The following is a 15808-nucleotide window of genomic DNA, read 5'->3' as shown; positions in this document are numbered from 1 at the left end:
CCTTACATAATCTATATCCCAGGGAGTCCATTTCCCAGAAAGTGAGGTGCTAATTAAAAATAGATTCAGGAAGGCTAAGCCTCTGCCCCACTCCCAGCAGCAGCTTTTACATCTCAAGAGGAGAACTTCAGCTGCTCAGCAAAATCCTGAAGGCATCGATTTTTGCCTTAACCTTGAACCTCGTCTCGTACCTGCCTCATGAACTGCTCTCATGAGGCTCAGTGCTAGGCTTGCTGTTGTCCTCTGGCAGGTACCCCAGGTCTTCGAGGAGGGTCTGCACTGGGGAGCAAAACTCACTGCTGGAAAGAGGTCTCTGTCACCGCTGCCCATGTCAGGAACATATGTGACCTCCAGCACGTAGGGTCCTTGCTGCCCCTCCACATGTTTGCCATTGCCCCATGACATTCCCACCAGCGCAACTGCCCTGCCTGAAAAATCTCCAACAGTTTTCTCTGCTGTTCACTTTCACCTGCCAGATCATCATTCTTAGTGAACGCAATGAGTTACAGTAAATAAAAAACAGCCGCAATTTTATTTAGAATGACTTCTGATGAAAGAGGATCATGGCTAATAAATTGCAGATTGCCGAATGCCAGTGTTGGCTGGTATGCTTTACTAAATAAAAGACACAGTTTAACACTTCAAAAAAAGATCTGTGTTATCGTGAAATGCTGTAATAAAGCGTGACCCATTTTTTACTCCATTATTTATTTTGTTACCATGGATGTCTTTAACTTCCCCTGAGGACAGCACCCTAATCGTTTAAAGTAAGCATTTTCTTTTTCAGACATATGAAAAGGTTTTGCACAGAATGCATTGAAAGAGCGCAGCTGTAAAGAGGAGTCTCTGTCTTAACCTTTCCAACTGCTGGATCTGTGAGTCTGTGTTCTATAGGCAAGCCTAATATTTGGGTTGTCCATCAAACTGTAAGCTTAATCCTGATCGAAGATTTATTTTTGCATACTGAAGACAGGCTACGGGCTGCTGCCCTCCTTCAGCAGACCAAAACCCTGGTGTTTTGCTGGGCTAATGTTTGTGAATTAGATCATCTCAGTTGAGCTATGGGGTTTTTGTCCATCTTCTGATAAAATACCAGAAATATTGCAATCTCTTATATTGTTTCGTACAGAGAGAGGAAAAACAATCTGCTCCAGCACTCAACATGAGTAGTCAATGTGCTACTGGTAGTAGTAACTGTCTAGATAGGCAGCTTTGCTTTGGGGAGTGTTGTTTTCCACTCATTTTAAGGGTCTTGTGTTTGTTTTGAAGACTGGAACTTTCCCGGAATTCTAAAATTTCAACATTTTGAAGAAGACATTTTTCCAAAATTTTAAAAAATGGCTCTTTCTGAACTACTCTAAATGTGTTCCTACCCTAGACATGACTTCTGCATTCAGCATGCTCAACCCATATATATTTGTCACAGGGCTCTCTCCTTGGAAAAAAAAAATCAACCAGAATAAATATTCTGGACAGAACTGGTATTCTGTAACTATTCTGTGTGACTGCCCATATAGGTGGTACTCCAGAATAAATATCCCCTTATTCCAGAATAGTATTTCCATTTTGTGAGTACAAGTGTTATTAAGAAGTAAAATAATTTTTTATTCTGGAATAGAGTCCACAAAGGAAGCTACCCTGGCATAGCTACTAGGGCAAAATTTCCCATGCAGGCTAGCCCTAAACAGTGAATTTACACCATCTGTTAACATATGAATATTAAAGCCCTATTCTTTTGCCATTTCAGCTGTAATGAATCAGGGTTGGGGTGTTGATTCTCTTATAAATTGTGTGCCTCTCATACAGACTATGACTTTTTGAAAGTACATAGCAAGCGCTACCACAATCGCAGCCTCTAACCTGAAATAAACCAGTGGACTTTCACTCCTCCTAGTTCATAACCTGGCAATACCTGCTGAAAGCCATGTTTTTCACAATGTCTTAGTGAAGGGTAATCCCAGAACCACTGCGGTCACCTCTAGCTTCTTAGTAAGTCGGTTTTGACTCCCTGCTGCCCGCTGCAGCCTTACAGGATTTGTGTCACACAGTGACATGTTTTTCAGTGGGTCTAAATCAACAGAATTGCCCTGATTATCCTCCCTGGTGATGAGGATAGCAAGATGGTACCAAAAGGTCTTGAAATGCAGAAGGGCAGCAGGATTCACAGCACTGAGGGACTTAGTTGACCCCTAGGTACTGGTATAATCCTCAGCTCTGCCAGAGCCCTCCTCGCCAAAGCTGGTCCACATTCAACTATAGCTCTGTACGTGGAAACTTTTAGAAGGGTCTCCACCTTTCCTTCAGCATCCACCATATCTCCTGGTAAAATTACTTCTGAGCCAGAGAAGTCCCAAATGGGAGGTGTCTACCCTGAACCAGTGCTTGCAAAAGTAATACTGCAATTTTATAGAACAGTTTTCTGAAACCCCAGTTATTCTGAGACATCACGGTGTGAGGACAGCTTGGGGAAGATTGCTCCCTCGCTCCCACAAATCCCAGGTTTAGGAACGTTTTAGAAATTAAAAATAATTGTCAGCCTACTGCAGCATTCCTTCCTCTACAGACAATTGCGATGAGGTCGTCCAAGCTTTCCACATCTGCTGCATGGCTCCTGTAATTCAGGTTTTCCTGAGAGCAGGCTGTCATCACACTCTGATAACTACAAGTAAATTCCCAGTTTGCTTTGACTTCACTAGCGGGCCAGGAGTGTTCAGTGCTTCTGACAACCTTGTTCCTGTAAAACTTACAGATGAATATGGACTTCCAAGAACACAATACACCATACCTCTTGTGAGTAATACATAATTTCCATACTGCTGGAAATAAATAGTTTCATACTGTCACTCACTATAAGGATATCATCAGTTGCAATTCTCAGCTGCAAGGGAAAACCACCTTAGGAAAAGCGAACAGGTGATTTTTAGCTTTAGACTGAATCTGTGGAAACTATTGAAAGCATTAATCTGTAATGCATTTCTTTTCTCCAAATCCCCCTGACAAGGAATTCCAAATTTAGCTCTCTGCAATTTATTGGAGGGTAGGAATATAGGTGTATCTGACTGCAGGTAAAATACTGTGTGATATGAAGCTGCTTACTCAGTCGCTGCATCTAAGTATTTCAAGATGCACATGGAGTATAAGGCAGAGCAGTCTCTGCAAAGCAGCCTGCTCCGAGAGCTCCCCCGGAGGTTTTTATGATGCTGCCTGTGCAGAGGTGGTCACGGGCAGCTGCCTGCGTTGGAGGGATTTCTTTTTCACGTGCACTCTGCTAACTCCATCTTTACAACGCAGCTTGAAAAGTCTCACTCAGTTGATCTTTGCACACTCGGGGTTGTGATTTTTTAATTCTCTCTCCACATTCATTAGACAGTTCTTAACCTCCACAAGGAGGAAGCTGGGGCAGGAATAATTGCTCTGAGAGAGAGAGTAATTAACTGAGTGTCTCAGAGGCTGCAGTGGGTCTGGGTTCCCAGTGCTCAACAGGAGGTGAACTGAGCGTACAGCAGCTAGGAAGTTCTTAAAATTTTGCTACTATCCTCCTCAATTACATGACTGAATCTGCTAATGAACTATCCCATTAAAGCAGAGAGGTAATCCACTCTTGCGTGGGGCTGTCTGCCAAGGAGTTCAAGTTGTTAGAAAAAATGAAGTTGTGTGGCACTCCGTGCTATTAACATGCCAAAACAACAACAACAATCTTTTCTCATGGTCCAGAATATTAAACAGACACAAATAACTTTCATTAAAAAGCCACATTTTCTGTACAGAGTTTTCCCTGGAGAGAGCAACATTTCTTTTCATAAGTAGGATGAATTTTGCACTTCATTAAATGCCTTGATCTTTTCATCACATTAGCCTTTAATGCGACAACATAATCTTTAGTTTGTCTGGATTAACGATTAAAACAAATGCGTGCCCTTGTGTGCGCATGTGAGTATCAGCGGGCACGTACGAAATCCTTCCCTAGTCTTTAAAAACTGAAATGTGATGAAACCCCCCAATGTTCTTACCGAAGGTATTGGTTTAAAATAGGTATGTGCGCACTTTGCTTGCAGGGTTAAAAGCTAACTTTTAAAGGCCTTGGTTCCACGGGGACGACCTCCACGGGGAAGCGTGGCTATCTGCCTAGGTGCCCCAGTTGCTTTCCTCCCTTTAACACCCAACTGGTTTACCAGCGAGGTCGGTGGGCTTGCGTTAAGGCCTGAACGCTGCTGCTGGGCCCCCCCGAGCCCCGCAACGAGACCGTGACAGCTCCGTTGGCTGATGCTGGACCGACAGGAGGGAGGGAGGGCTAAGCCCAAGACATCTGCCGTTCCCAGCCCTCCCTCGCTCCCACCGCGCGGATGTCGGGAAGGCTCAGGAGCCGGCTCCCACTATCAGGAAAGGCAAATTCAGGGAGGACTCATCTGAACCCATCTCGCCGCAAATTGTGGTGCTTCTGGTGCTGATTGACCACAGCCGTCCCCGTGACAGGGCAGGAGGTACGGCTGTGTGCGGTGGCCGTGTGTCAGGGAGAAAAGGGTGCCAAAAAAAGAAGGTGGGAGCTGTGGCGACCAAATATATGACTCTGTAGGTGTCTTTTTGGCTAAAGATGGAAGAAATAATTTCTCCTTTCTATGGCAATATACTGAATGGGGAGAGACTCAATTTTATGCCAAGAAAATTTGCTGGAGAGATTTGGTGTGAACAAGTAAAACTATGTGTTTTGGATAATGAACTCTCTCACCTGACTCAGAAACAGAAAACTCTTCTGTAGTTAAAGCCCTTCAAAAAACTTATTTTTATGTTTTTTTTTAACTAAAGTGGAAGGAAGTGATAATGAGGGCATCTCTAAGAGAATGCATCAGTCATGCGGCTTTTAATTACCTCTTTGACATAAGCCATGTGGCAAAACTGATATAAACACCCCAGAAGATTTTATTATTTTAAAAATTTCCTTTTCTCAATAAAAAAATTTCAGATTAATTTTTTGACTCATTTGTGCTGCAGATATACTTGGGAGCTATATTGCTGTAGTTTCTGTGTTCAGACCCATGCATAAAACTGTTAAATGTCTATCCACTTTTTAGTGATGGTCAATGAACCAGGCTAAAATCTGACAAAAGTTGGTTCTTTCTTTTTTTTTTCCTGGTGTTTTCAAAACAAAGCTCTGGATGACATATGGAACTGAATATCCATCTGCTTCAGAGACAGCATCAAACTATCAAAGCCAAAACTTAATGCAGAAACTGCTGTCTTGTCTTACAAACATGGGAATACCAAATTTCAGAAACTCACAGAACAGATCTGACACTAACATATGCCCCAAACAATCCTTGCAATGTGTTTTCAATCTGGATATTGTGGTGAAATAAAGATATAGTGAAAGCTGAAGGGTCCCAATGCTGGAACCACTTAGGGCACCGCAGTCTCAGAATTCACGCAGGGAAGGTTTAGTTTCACCCAACTTCAGCCGTATAAAGCAAGACTTGTAGTCCTAGCTAATTACCTCGGCTCCCTGGATGGGGAAGGGAAGGAAGCGCCTACCTCTGGAAGGAGCCTGCAGAAGGGCTGCCAAAGCTGGGAGGGATAACCAGACATCCCCCTGTTAGAGGGCCAATTTAGGCAAGAGGAGCCTTATCACAGATGCTACAGTGGGATGAAGAGAAGTTCCTGCGCAATTAAAGCGTTCAGCTGGGTACCAGCATTGGGCTGACTCTAGCAGGCAACGCACAACTCCCTGGGACTCGGAAACACACTTCAGAAGTGTCAGGTAGCTCATCCTCCCACTTCACGCTGTTGTGGAAAATTGCTCCACCGTGCAAGCTCAATGCTTGAAAGCTCGTTCGAACCTCTGTAGGCTGCTCTGGCTGCTTGTGACCAGCATGTAACCACAACCAAGCCCGCCTCGCTGAGAGATAGAGCTATTTTCCACTGACTTAAAGGAACACGGACAGGTAAACAGAATGAAATAGATGCCTCGAAAAATGGCATAACTGTGGGTGGAAGCCTGTATTCCTGAAATCTTCCCGTTCCCCATTTCCTAGCTCTGCCAGCTACTTGCAGCAAAGAGCACAGCCACAGCAATCATTTTTAAGGTGGTGAAACTAAAAACCAAACAAGTTCATTTCCAATAAGATGTAAAAGGCCGCTGAATTCCTGATGCACACAGGCTTCCGAATAGTAGGCTTTTTCCTGAAGACATGTCATGTGAAATGTTCTTGGCAAGCATTGCATGGATGGTTATTTTAAAATTTGTGATTAGGGAGTTTAGAAAGAACATTTGAAATTTTCCTGTTGTATTGTATCAGGCACAAATATATCAGAAAAGAGATTGCCGCAGAACTGCATTATTATATCTTTGTGACTTAAACCACATTGCCCAACTGAAGAAAGCTGAACCACAGAATATGAATATTTGGAAGTATACCACTCTTTCCAAAAGGGAAAGACCTCTATTTTTTTCACCCACATAACACAGGGCAGAAAGGGTTCCCCAGTACAGATCAGCACTAGGTTTCCTACATTTTTAGTTTTAATAAATGATTCTGTGGTTCTGATCTGCCACAGAAACTTTAAAGTAGAGGGGAGCAATTCTTCATAATACTTTAATACCAGCAAAAGCTCCTACTATAGATGCAATTGGTTTTGTGGTATAGCTCAGCTCACACAGCATCCTCGTATAAAAATGGCCATGAGAGTTCACACCTCTAAACTGTATTGCTACACTCTCAGATGTTTATGGTACACACCATAGGCCAAGATTATAACACAAAATCAGACAATCTGGGAAGGAGGGTGCTGGCTCTTAGCATTGTTAGCTAAACATATCGACCCCGATATTGCCAGGAGTTTAAATCCCCACTTGAAGCACGAAAAGAGCTGCCCCAGCTGTTTGATGTCCTCTGCTGAATGAGACCTGTTTTGGAGCATTTCTCACCATCTAAACCCAGATCTAAAGCTCATTGAGTTAAACTGGCTTCAGATCAGACCTTACAACATCCTCCCGTGCTAGCAAAGCCAGCACATATTTTACCAGCAATATTAGGTACTCAGTGAGTGCATTAGACAACTAGGCTAATTTATAATACTTCAGGGTGTGTGTTTGTACAGGTATGTCTGCTGGCAACTGCTGTGAGTCATCTAGACAGACCTGGTTTACAGCATGCAAACTCATGATGTGATCTGTGCTCTCTGGATGAAAACTCCCCTTTTAGGAAATGTGACTGCTTTTTCCTCTTTTTCAACAGAAATTAAAAGCATTGGTCGTGCAGGGGTTTATGCATCAAATAAATGGGAGGTCATAAAACGAACGCTGTTGAGAAAGCGGCAGGAGGGATGGTGAGAGGAAGGCGACCTGCCAGTAGAGCAAACAGAAAGTAAATTAATGTCACTGCTGGTCCGGGCTGGAGCTGACCCTGCCCCCTCGGCCCCTTCGGCAGGGGACTTCTGGGGTGACTGCAGACCTTGCAGTCAGGTAAGAAAATGGAAGGCCCCCAAATGAAACAACAACCCCCACCACACACGGATGCCTGGGAGAAATAGTGAAGTAAATAAATGCATAGTGTTGCTGTGTTGACCTCCTCCTTTGACTTTGCTCCCCGCAAGCCTCCCGCTTGCCTTTTCTCCCTTCCAGAGAGGGTTGTGAACCAGTCTAAGGGGACATGCCTGAGTGGGGTCCTTTCGGCTGCCAGATAACCTACCAAATTCTGCCATCATACTGTATGTTTTATAGACATGGAGAGGAACATGGAAAGTTCAGGGCTAGGAGTCACTGTGCAAAACGGTTTTTGTCACTGCACTGTGAACTGCCTAAAATCACCCACTGCATGGCATTCACAGCAAAACCAGAGCACAGGAGGGGTTAGAGACATATTGTCATCTAAAGCCAACTTCTTCTCCTTTACCCTCATGTCTAATTTTTAAGAGTATCTGAAATAAAAGCATCTATTTTAATAATATTGAGTACCTTGAGAGTAATTCTCACAGAAGACTTCAGCATGTGACATGGCTGATAAACAAGCAGCAAACTTTTTCCAGTTTGGAAGGATTTTCTCCCACAGTTGTGAGCTTTTTAGCTTCAAAAAGTGACAGAGAAAAAAAAAAAATTAAATATCGGCATTAGGAATAATTTCTTGCAGTATTCACAAGACTTTAATCTAGGAGCCATTATTTGGTAAGAATTTCAATGTCTTTAATATGTTCAAGCAAACAGTTTGAGCCCAATGAGATGGCTGGAATATCCTCTAAAATACAGAGGTTTTTTTTTTACTAGCAGCATGACACATTGAGAACAGCTTTTCCCTCACCTGCCACTTCTTGTCACGGTCCCATGATTTCTCCTTCAGGTGCTCTGGCAAGCAGGAGGAGCAAATCCCAGCACAACAGCCCCTTGGTTTATTTTGCTTTTTACCAACTCTGCATCCATCGCGTGCATTTAGGGCACAGGCTGGGATCACCATTTCCTTTACCTTGTCTTCTTCAATTTCTTGACTTCAAGTTTATCTTAAAGCCTTTTGTTTGGGCTCATAATTGGGCAGTGAGTCAGTAACCCACAAGTACCCTGAGCGGAGCCAGCCGTGATCCACAGGCTTCACTGACCACCTGCTCCAAGCTGTTTCCTGTGTGGGCGGCCAAGTTCAGAGACACTTAAAATACGAGTTACGGTAAATTTTGTTTAACCTTGTGTACACTTTGCAGGCACTCGGGGTGGTTAAAACTGGATGATACTGAACTTGATTTCTCAGCCCCACTTGGCTTTGCTGTAAAGCCGGCTAAACTTTGCTGACTTGAGGAAAGAAGGGCAAGAATCTGGCCCTAACTATTTAGTTCAGCCACGTTTCATCATCGTTCGCTGCACATGCCATCACTTGCTCTCTGGAACCGCTGCTCCCATCCTCCTGCGGTTGCCCACAGCCAGCCCATCAGCTTTCCCTCCCTCCTCGTGACCAAGTGATGCTTCTCTGGCCGTTGCCTGTCCGCCCTGGGAAAAGTTGGGATGCTTTTGTTCTCCCTTCAAGATTTTCTGCAGTGACTGTAAGTTAACATCCCTTGGAGCTTCAGTGCCCCAGCTGAAAAAAAAAAGGATTAAAACAGCCAACCAAACCCAGCTAAGAAAACTGAATTTGGAGACGAGGAAAGAGGAGCAGACGTGATAGCTTCAGCCAGAAATGCTGCCTAGGCTTTAATAAATTTGCACCGTACGTGTAAATCCAGGCAGGAGCAGTTGTAGACACATCTCTTCCCCTTCCATCTTAAGCCGTTCTCCCCCCAGCCTGACTCATCACACGGTTTGTGCTTTGGGGTTTCTTGATGTGCCTCCCTTGTCATGCCCGGCTTTCCCAGCAGCCAGCATTCCCCTTGCTGAGCTGCTCTGCCTCCCAGCTCCAGCTCTCATGTCGTGTCCACGGTGCTGCTCTGCTGTTCCCTCTAAGACATTTCCTGCTGCAAACCCTGGTTTGGACAGTTTTGGCTCCTGCTTTTTCCAAACACCTTCCCGTCTGGGGCCACGGTGTGCCCTGTCTTCCTGCCAGCAGCCACGCTGCCACGGGCTGGCTGTCCGGGCTTGGGGGGGGCACGTTGGGCAAAACCTGAGTCCAGCGTGTGCCTGGTGTGGCTCCCCATCCTGCTAACTGTGCTTTAGGAGCAGGGCTGGACCCAGCAAGGTAAAGCTTCAAGAGCAGGTTTACTTGTTTGTTTGGTTTGAAGTGAAATTTTCTGCTCAGTTTTTCTCCTTTTTCAAGGAAAATACTTGCGCTAGCTTTGAAAGTCCTGATTTGTAAGCAGCATGTTCATCTCTGCTAATTGCTATTTATCTTTCATTTGGTTATAATACGACTGGAACCAGTTTCTTGGTCACACATTTATCTTTGGGAGAAAAAGATAATATCCTGCATTTATCTCCAAAGTCAAGGATAGACTATGAAATACTTTTGTGGCTGATTATTTTGATGCATCTTTTCCATTTCCCTTAGCAAAAGGGAGCTCCAATTTCCTCACACACTGAACTTTGTCCTTCTGCTGAGGAATCTCTGATATTTTGCTTTGAAAAACTCCTAGCCTTGATCTTTACCCCATCCATCACCACACACACATTTTGTGAGCAATGACTTGGGCCTATTTTTGCTCATGAGTGCCCTAAATTGCTTTCAATTCTTCTACACCTTCATTCCATGATGCCTCTAGAGTAGGTTGAAAATTTTTTGAACGTGTAGTTTTGACATAACTATTAGCAATTTTCTGTAGATGAAAAACCTGTCATTTGCCATTTAAAATATATTATTCTTTTCCCTCTTGCTGGATACAGAGGTAATGGAAAAATTCCAAAATTTGAAATATGATGACTTTTAAAATACAAATTTAAAAAATTCATATGAAAGAGAAAGATGTGAAAAATATTTCAAAAATATTAACATAATTATACCCTTTTTTCAACATGATCTAATGAGCCTGAGAATTTTAGAGTGATTTTTTTCCCTGTGCACACATTTTCAAAGCAGAAGAAAATGGTGTGCTGTGGATAATTTGGTTTGCTCGCAGGCAAAGAGCTGGGATGGTATCAATTGCTTTTAATTATTTGCTTTTCTTCCACAGTTCTCAAATGGTCATTGGTGAGGTTTCTTTTAAATTCTGGCTTTGAAAGTAGTATACTTCTTTGCATTTGATGTTAGGCAATAGAAGGGATTAATTATAATTCTACGAATGTATTACTACCAGCCCGTTTCTAAAGACATTTAAGAGCATTGTGATGGTGAACGCTGCTGAACCCTAAGATGTAGGAACTCATTCATACTTTGCAGAAGGAAACTGAGCTGAAGATAAGAATGGCAGATGAATTTCAACATTGTAAAGTGATGTCACCCTGGGAAAAAAAGATCTTAACTTTAAATATGCAGCGCTGGGCTCTGAGTCACCTGTGTGCATCGAGGAATGGAGTCCTGGGGCAAGAGCGCTACGGAAATATCAGCTCCATGCCCACAGAAAGGAAGAACCAAACCAAACCACTGCCACGACTAGCCGGTATAAAACCCTGGTGTGTCCTTGTCTTGAATACTGTGTGCAGTCCTGCTGCCCCTCTCCAAAAAGGCCATAATGAGACAAGAAAGGATGCACAGGAGGGTAGCAAGGATCATCAAGCATGGGCAAACAGCTTCTGTGTCAAGAATGAGTGGTTAGTTTAGGACCCTTTAGTGTAGCAGAGACCAATGATGCTGAGCATACAAGAGCTAGGAGCCGCCAGGCGGGTTTGACAGGAGGCGGGTGCAAGGCAGGGATCTGTGGGTCCTTAACACAACGCTGGGGAATGCCCTGCTGCAGGGCTTGGTGGGAACGGAGAGAAAAGTTTTAAGTGGAGAAACTCACAGAAGCGTGAGTGTGCCTAACATATCTACTGCAGGCAGGAGCATGGACTCCAGCTGACCATCTGTGGGGACTAATTGAGTAGAAGAAGTCTGGGATGACTATTTCTAGCACTTAGATGTTTCTTCCCTGCAACTTAATCTGCAAAATTGGGACCCCGATCCAAAAATGACTGATTTGTACAGATGAGTCAGAGCAAATGCTGTTGCACAATGTGGAAACTGTAAACCTAGTAAGGGAGGTTTTCTCAGTCTGAGAAAGTATGTGATAAACTTGAGACTGAAAATAAAGAACTTTGTTTTGTTTTCCCCAAGAGGAGTCTAGCCAGCATTTTTCTTAGATCCAGTTAAGCACTTTCCTAATTTCCATTTTGTGATTTAGGGCTACTTCATTCATTTGTTAGATTAAGAAAAATGAGCATGCTGAAGTGTGGAGATGATAAATGGGTCATGTAGTCAAACAGCAGTGGCACTGCAAATCATCAGCATGATGCTTAGAGAGTGACGGAGAGAGCAATCCAGTAAGGAACGGAGGGATCAGATGCTGTGAGTTATTGCAAAGTCAGGATTTAACTCTGATCTTTGCATTTCAGCTCTTCTGTTATCATAAAGCTGAGTGGAAAAAAACTAGGGTGAGGAAAGTTATAGGGGTAGGGACCTGGGTCTAAAGGTCAAGTTTTGACTCTATTTCCTTCTCTATAATTGTTATATATTTATCATTACAATCTACCCATTAGTGTCTTTGCTTAATTTGGTGTAGAATTATAATTCCACATTGTTCTCACATGTATTTCAACTAATGTAAATCTAGTTTATACTAATGAAGTTAATAAAGTACAGGAAAATTTGGGTCCTATTTCTATTTTTAGAGTAAAATGGAAAATATAGTGATAACATGTCTAACTGTACAGGGCAAAAAACCCCACTAACTTTTTCCTATATGTACTTTGTGAATGCTCAGTTTGGTTCAATCAGACAGATTTGTGGTGCTGCATCCCACCATTAACCCAAATCCAGAACATCTCCACAGGAGGTGCTGGTCAGGAGTCTTCACTGCCTCTCAACGGGAGCAGCTGACGATCCCAAGAAATACATGGTGTAAATTTCAACTGATTCATAACACTACCTTAGCTGTGATTAGCAACTGCAGATTTACTTTGATTTCCCTCTGTTGACAACCTGGCCTTTCATAATTAACTTGTGTGTACTGGGCCCTGGAAAATCACCACATCAGGCCAGTTGCAGGGGCAGCGTAACTCCACTGATCCGGCTGAGCCACACCAGCGGGACAGGGTGCAACCTGGACAGCCAGAGTCCACTGGTATGCTGGTTATCCGCCCCTTCGGCAAGGGGAGGGAAGCACAAAGAGTTTGGCCCCGGTGGACTGAGGGAAAGCACATCAGCACGGGTTTTTTGCAAAGGAATTTGTGCATCATGAAGAAAATCATTGCTGTAGCAGAAGAGATTTTCAGAGGAATGAAGACACACAGACATGTACAAACACACAGAGCTTCCCTTGGACAGCCTGATCTCCAAGTGAGCAGAATTTATCAGCTTGGAGTGGGGGCAACAGCAAAACAACACAAGGTACATAGGGGACTTCTATCAGTAACTGGTAAGTGAACAGAAGGGACCCCAGACACCCACCCTGCAATCTAGTCACTAATGTGACAGGTTGCTACCAAACATGAAGACAAGCCTTTCTCCAGGGCATCGAGTATAGCAAATTAATAGCATCAAAAGGTTATTTTCTTGGAACCTAAATTAAGTATTCCTGTAAAATTACATTCAAGAGCTGCAAAAATTCTATAAATCTTAAAACTGGGTCAAAGCTCCCTGAAATCCTGCTCATGTATACACAAGGCTGTTTGGAAGGAGAGGAGTGGGGTGCAGCCCTGTGCTGGCAGGACAGCATACAGGCAAGGACGGATTGCCGCTGAACAGGAGTGCAGCTGGGATTATGTCTGCCAAGCAGGGCTGATTCGCCAGAAAGCTCTTGTGTCAGGGATAGATTTTTCTTATCAGAAGTAGAGAAGGTCTGCAAAGAGGATGAAGAAGAAAGTGTCCCCATAGCCCTGTCCCTGCGGTTAGGACACTTGTTCGGATAGGACAGAACTTCCTTTGAGCCCTTCCTGGCGGTTCACTGTGCCTTTGCAGCAGGCCAAGAGCGTGTACACAACCAGAAACTGTGGTTCAGCTGCCACCCGTGCTGCAGCAAGCTGACCACGAGCCATCGAGAGGACACACGTGAAGCTCTCCAAGCACCATCCATTGTGGAGGTGTCCTGCTTTCCAGAGGGGCCGAGGCTACGTCTCTTCTCACAAAAGCTACTCAGGGCACGTGGCAGTAAGCAGACACGGGCTAAAACGCCTTAGCAAGGAAGACCCTGCTGGCTTCTCCCATCTGTCGTAGCAGGGCTGACTGTCAGCCTGGGAGCACGAACTGCAGGAGCCCACCACAGCGGGGACTTCAGAGAGCAGGGGCATGGGCAAAGTTCAAGCCAAATGTGTTCCTAGGCTGGCACCTGCCCTTTGCACAGGTAGGTTTTGGTGGATGCTGGCTACGGGCTTCGGTGATGCTTTGGTGCCAGGTTGGAGGGTGCATTAACACTGGGTATGCATCCTTGCCCCTGGGATAGGAGATGCCAGGGCAACGTCAGCTTTCCACAAGCTCTCTTTCACCCTGCTGTCACCCTGCACTATTTCACAAACTTTTTCCTCTCTTCAAGCACTGAAGATGAAGGGGGAAAAAAAGAAAAAGATGAAGTATGTTGATATAGTCTACATGAGTCACACTGATCTCCAAAGAGTTGGATGAGACAAACACCCCAGGAGAGGGGGTGGGATTTTAAGGAAGGTTCTGGTTTGTGTTTTACCGTGATGAGGCATTTTTAGCACAGAAAAAGACCACCCTGGGGAAAAAAAAGAATCAAATCCTATTGATGAACTGCAGTAAAAATGAGCTTGCGTTCCTGTTATGGATAATGGAGTCCCAGGACACTGCCTGCTGACAAATCTATTTGACTCCTTACTTCAGGAAGAACCAAAAAAAGATAATTTCTCACCTACAATGCAGCAGTGCCACCCACCCCAGAGGGGAGTAGTTTCTGTGATGTAATCCCACAATCATCTTTAAAAATTACTGTCATTCTAACCAACGACTTGCTGACATGCTGTACACACATCAGGGCAGCAGTGCGTAGTTTTCCTCATTTACTGTACAAGTCAGGACTGTGCTACCTGCAGCTGGCATGTGCTGCTGCCCAGGGTAACAGGAGATGCTCAGATGGGGCTGGGAGAGCAGCCAAATAGATGAGGGTGGGATTTTCAGGAGCAATTTGTGTTGGCCTGTCTCTCATGCCTTTGAAGTCAGGGGAAGGCCTTGTTGGGAGGGGAGAGGTAGGCAAACACTCAGGACTTTGGAAAATCTGACCCTAAAAAGGCAGATAAAGGCTATGAGTTGCTATGGTTATTAGTACAAGATTTACTGATGTTGAATGCTAGTTCAAAAATGTACCCGCAGGAATCCTTCAAGCTCAAGGGCTTAGAGCTGACAGTCATGTAGGTTTGGGGTTTTTTGCAGTAGAAGGACATTTTGAATAGTTAAAAACAGGTACTGGCACTGTTGAACAGATTATATATGTAAATATACTTACCTATATGAAGAGATAAATAGACACACATACGGCAGCTGACAGGGGCACTGAAAGTAGATAGGTGATAATTTGGAAATAACCCATATCGCAAAATCTCTCTCTGCGATTACATCCCATCTCACACCTGCCTTAGTGTTGGTGTCTCTTTGAAGTGCCCCTGTGGTCGCAGTTCATCTGCTGCGCACCTTTTTATTTGAACTGCACAAGTAGTTTTAAAAAAAATCCTACCCCTTGCTTTTCTAATGGAAAATGCGGGTTTGATTACCTGGGTATTTTCACAGGATGTGCCTGCATTCCTCAGACTCTCTTTTATTTTCACCAGGATATATGCACATTTTCACTTTTTCATGAAGTAGGGCCTTGGTTTGCTGATAGATGAGGCTGTGTAATTACTCCATGGTAAATCCCACAGTTGTGAATTATTTGAGCTCTCTATTTATAAAAAGTACTTAAACACATGCTCTTACTTGCTCTGCCAAATAAAAATGAGCTGAAAACACAGGCTTGGGCAGTCAGAAACTTTGCAAATTTGAGCTGAATTCAGTGATCAGTTTTAGGCGAGGTAAAAAACAGCAAGAGAGACATTTCCAGAGCATCAAAACACATTGTTTCAGCACTTCTGAAGTGAAACTCCTAAGTTTTCATCTTGATTACTTGTTCATTTAAAAAGATCTTTTTGTTGTTGTTTTAACGGTTTGGTTTTCCTTTGTTTCTTACTACAAAGTGCAAGCAACCTGAAACAAAACATCCCCTCCACCCCAAACATTTAGTTTTGGTTCCAGAGAGTCTTTTGAGAGTGATCCAAAATAAAACACGC

Source organism: Buteo buteo, chromosome 8 (assembly GCF_964188355.1).
Source record: "Buteo buteo chromosome 8, bButBut1.hap1.1, whole genome shotgun sequence".
Classification (NCBI taxonomy): Eukaryota; Metazoa; Chordata; class Aves; order Accipitriformes; family Accipitridae; genus Buteo; species Buteo buteo.
The sequence above is the reverse complement of the archived record's forward strand: the minus strand, read 5'-3'. Positions refer to the sequence as shown.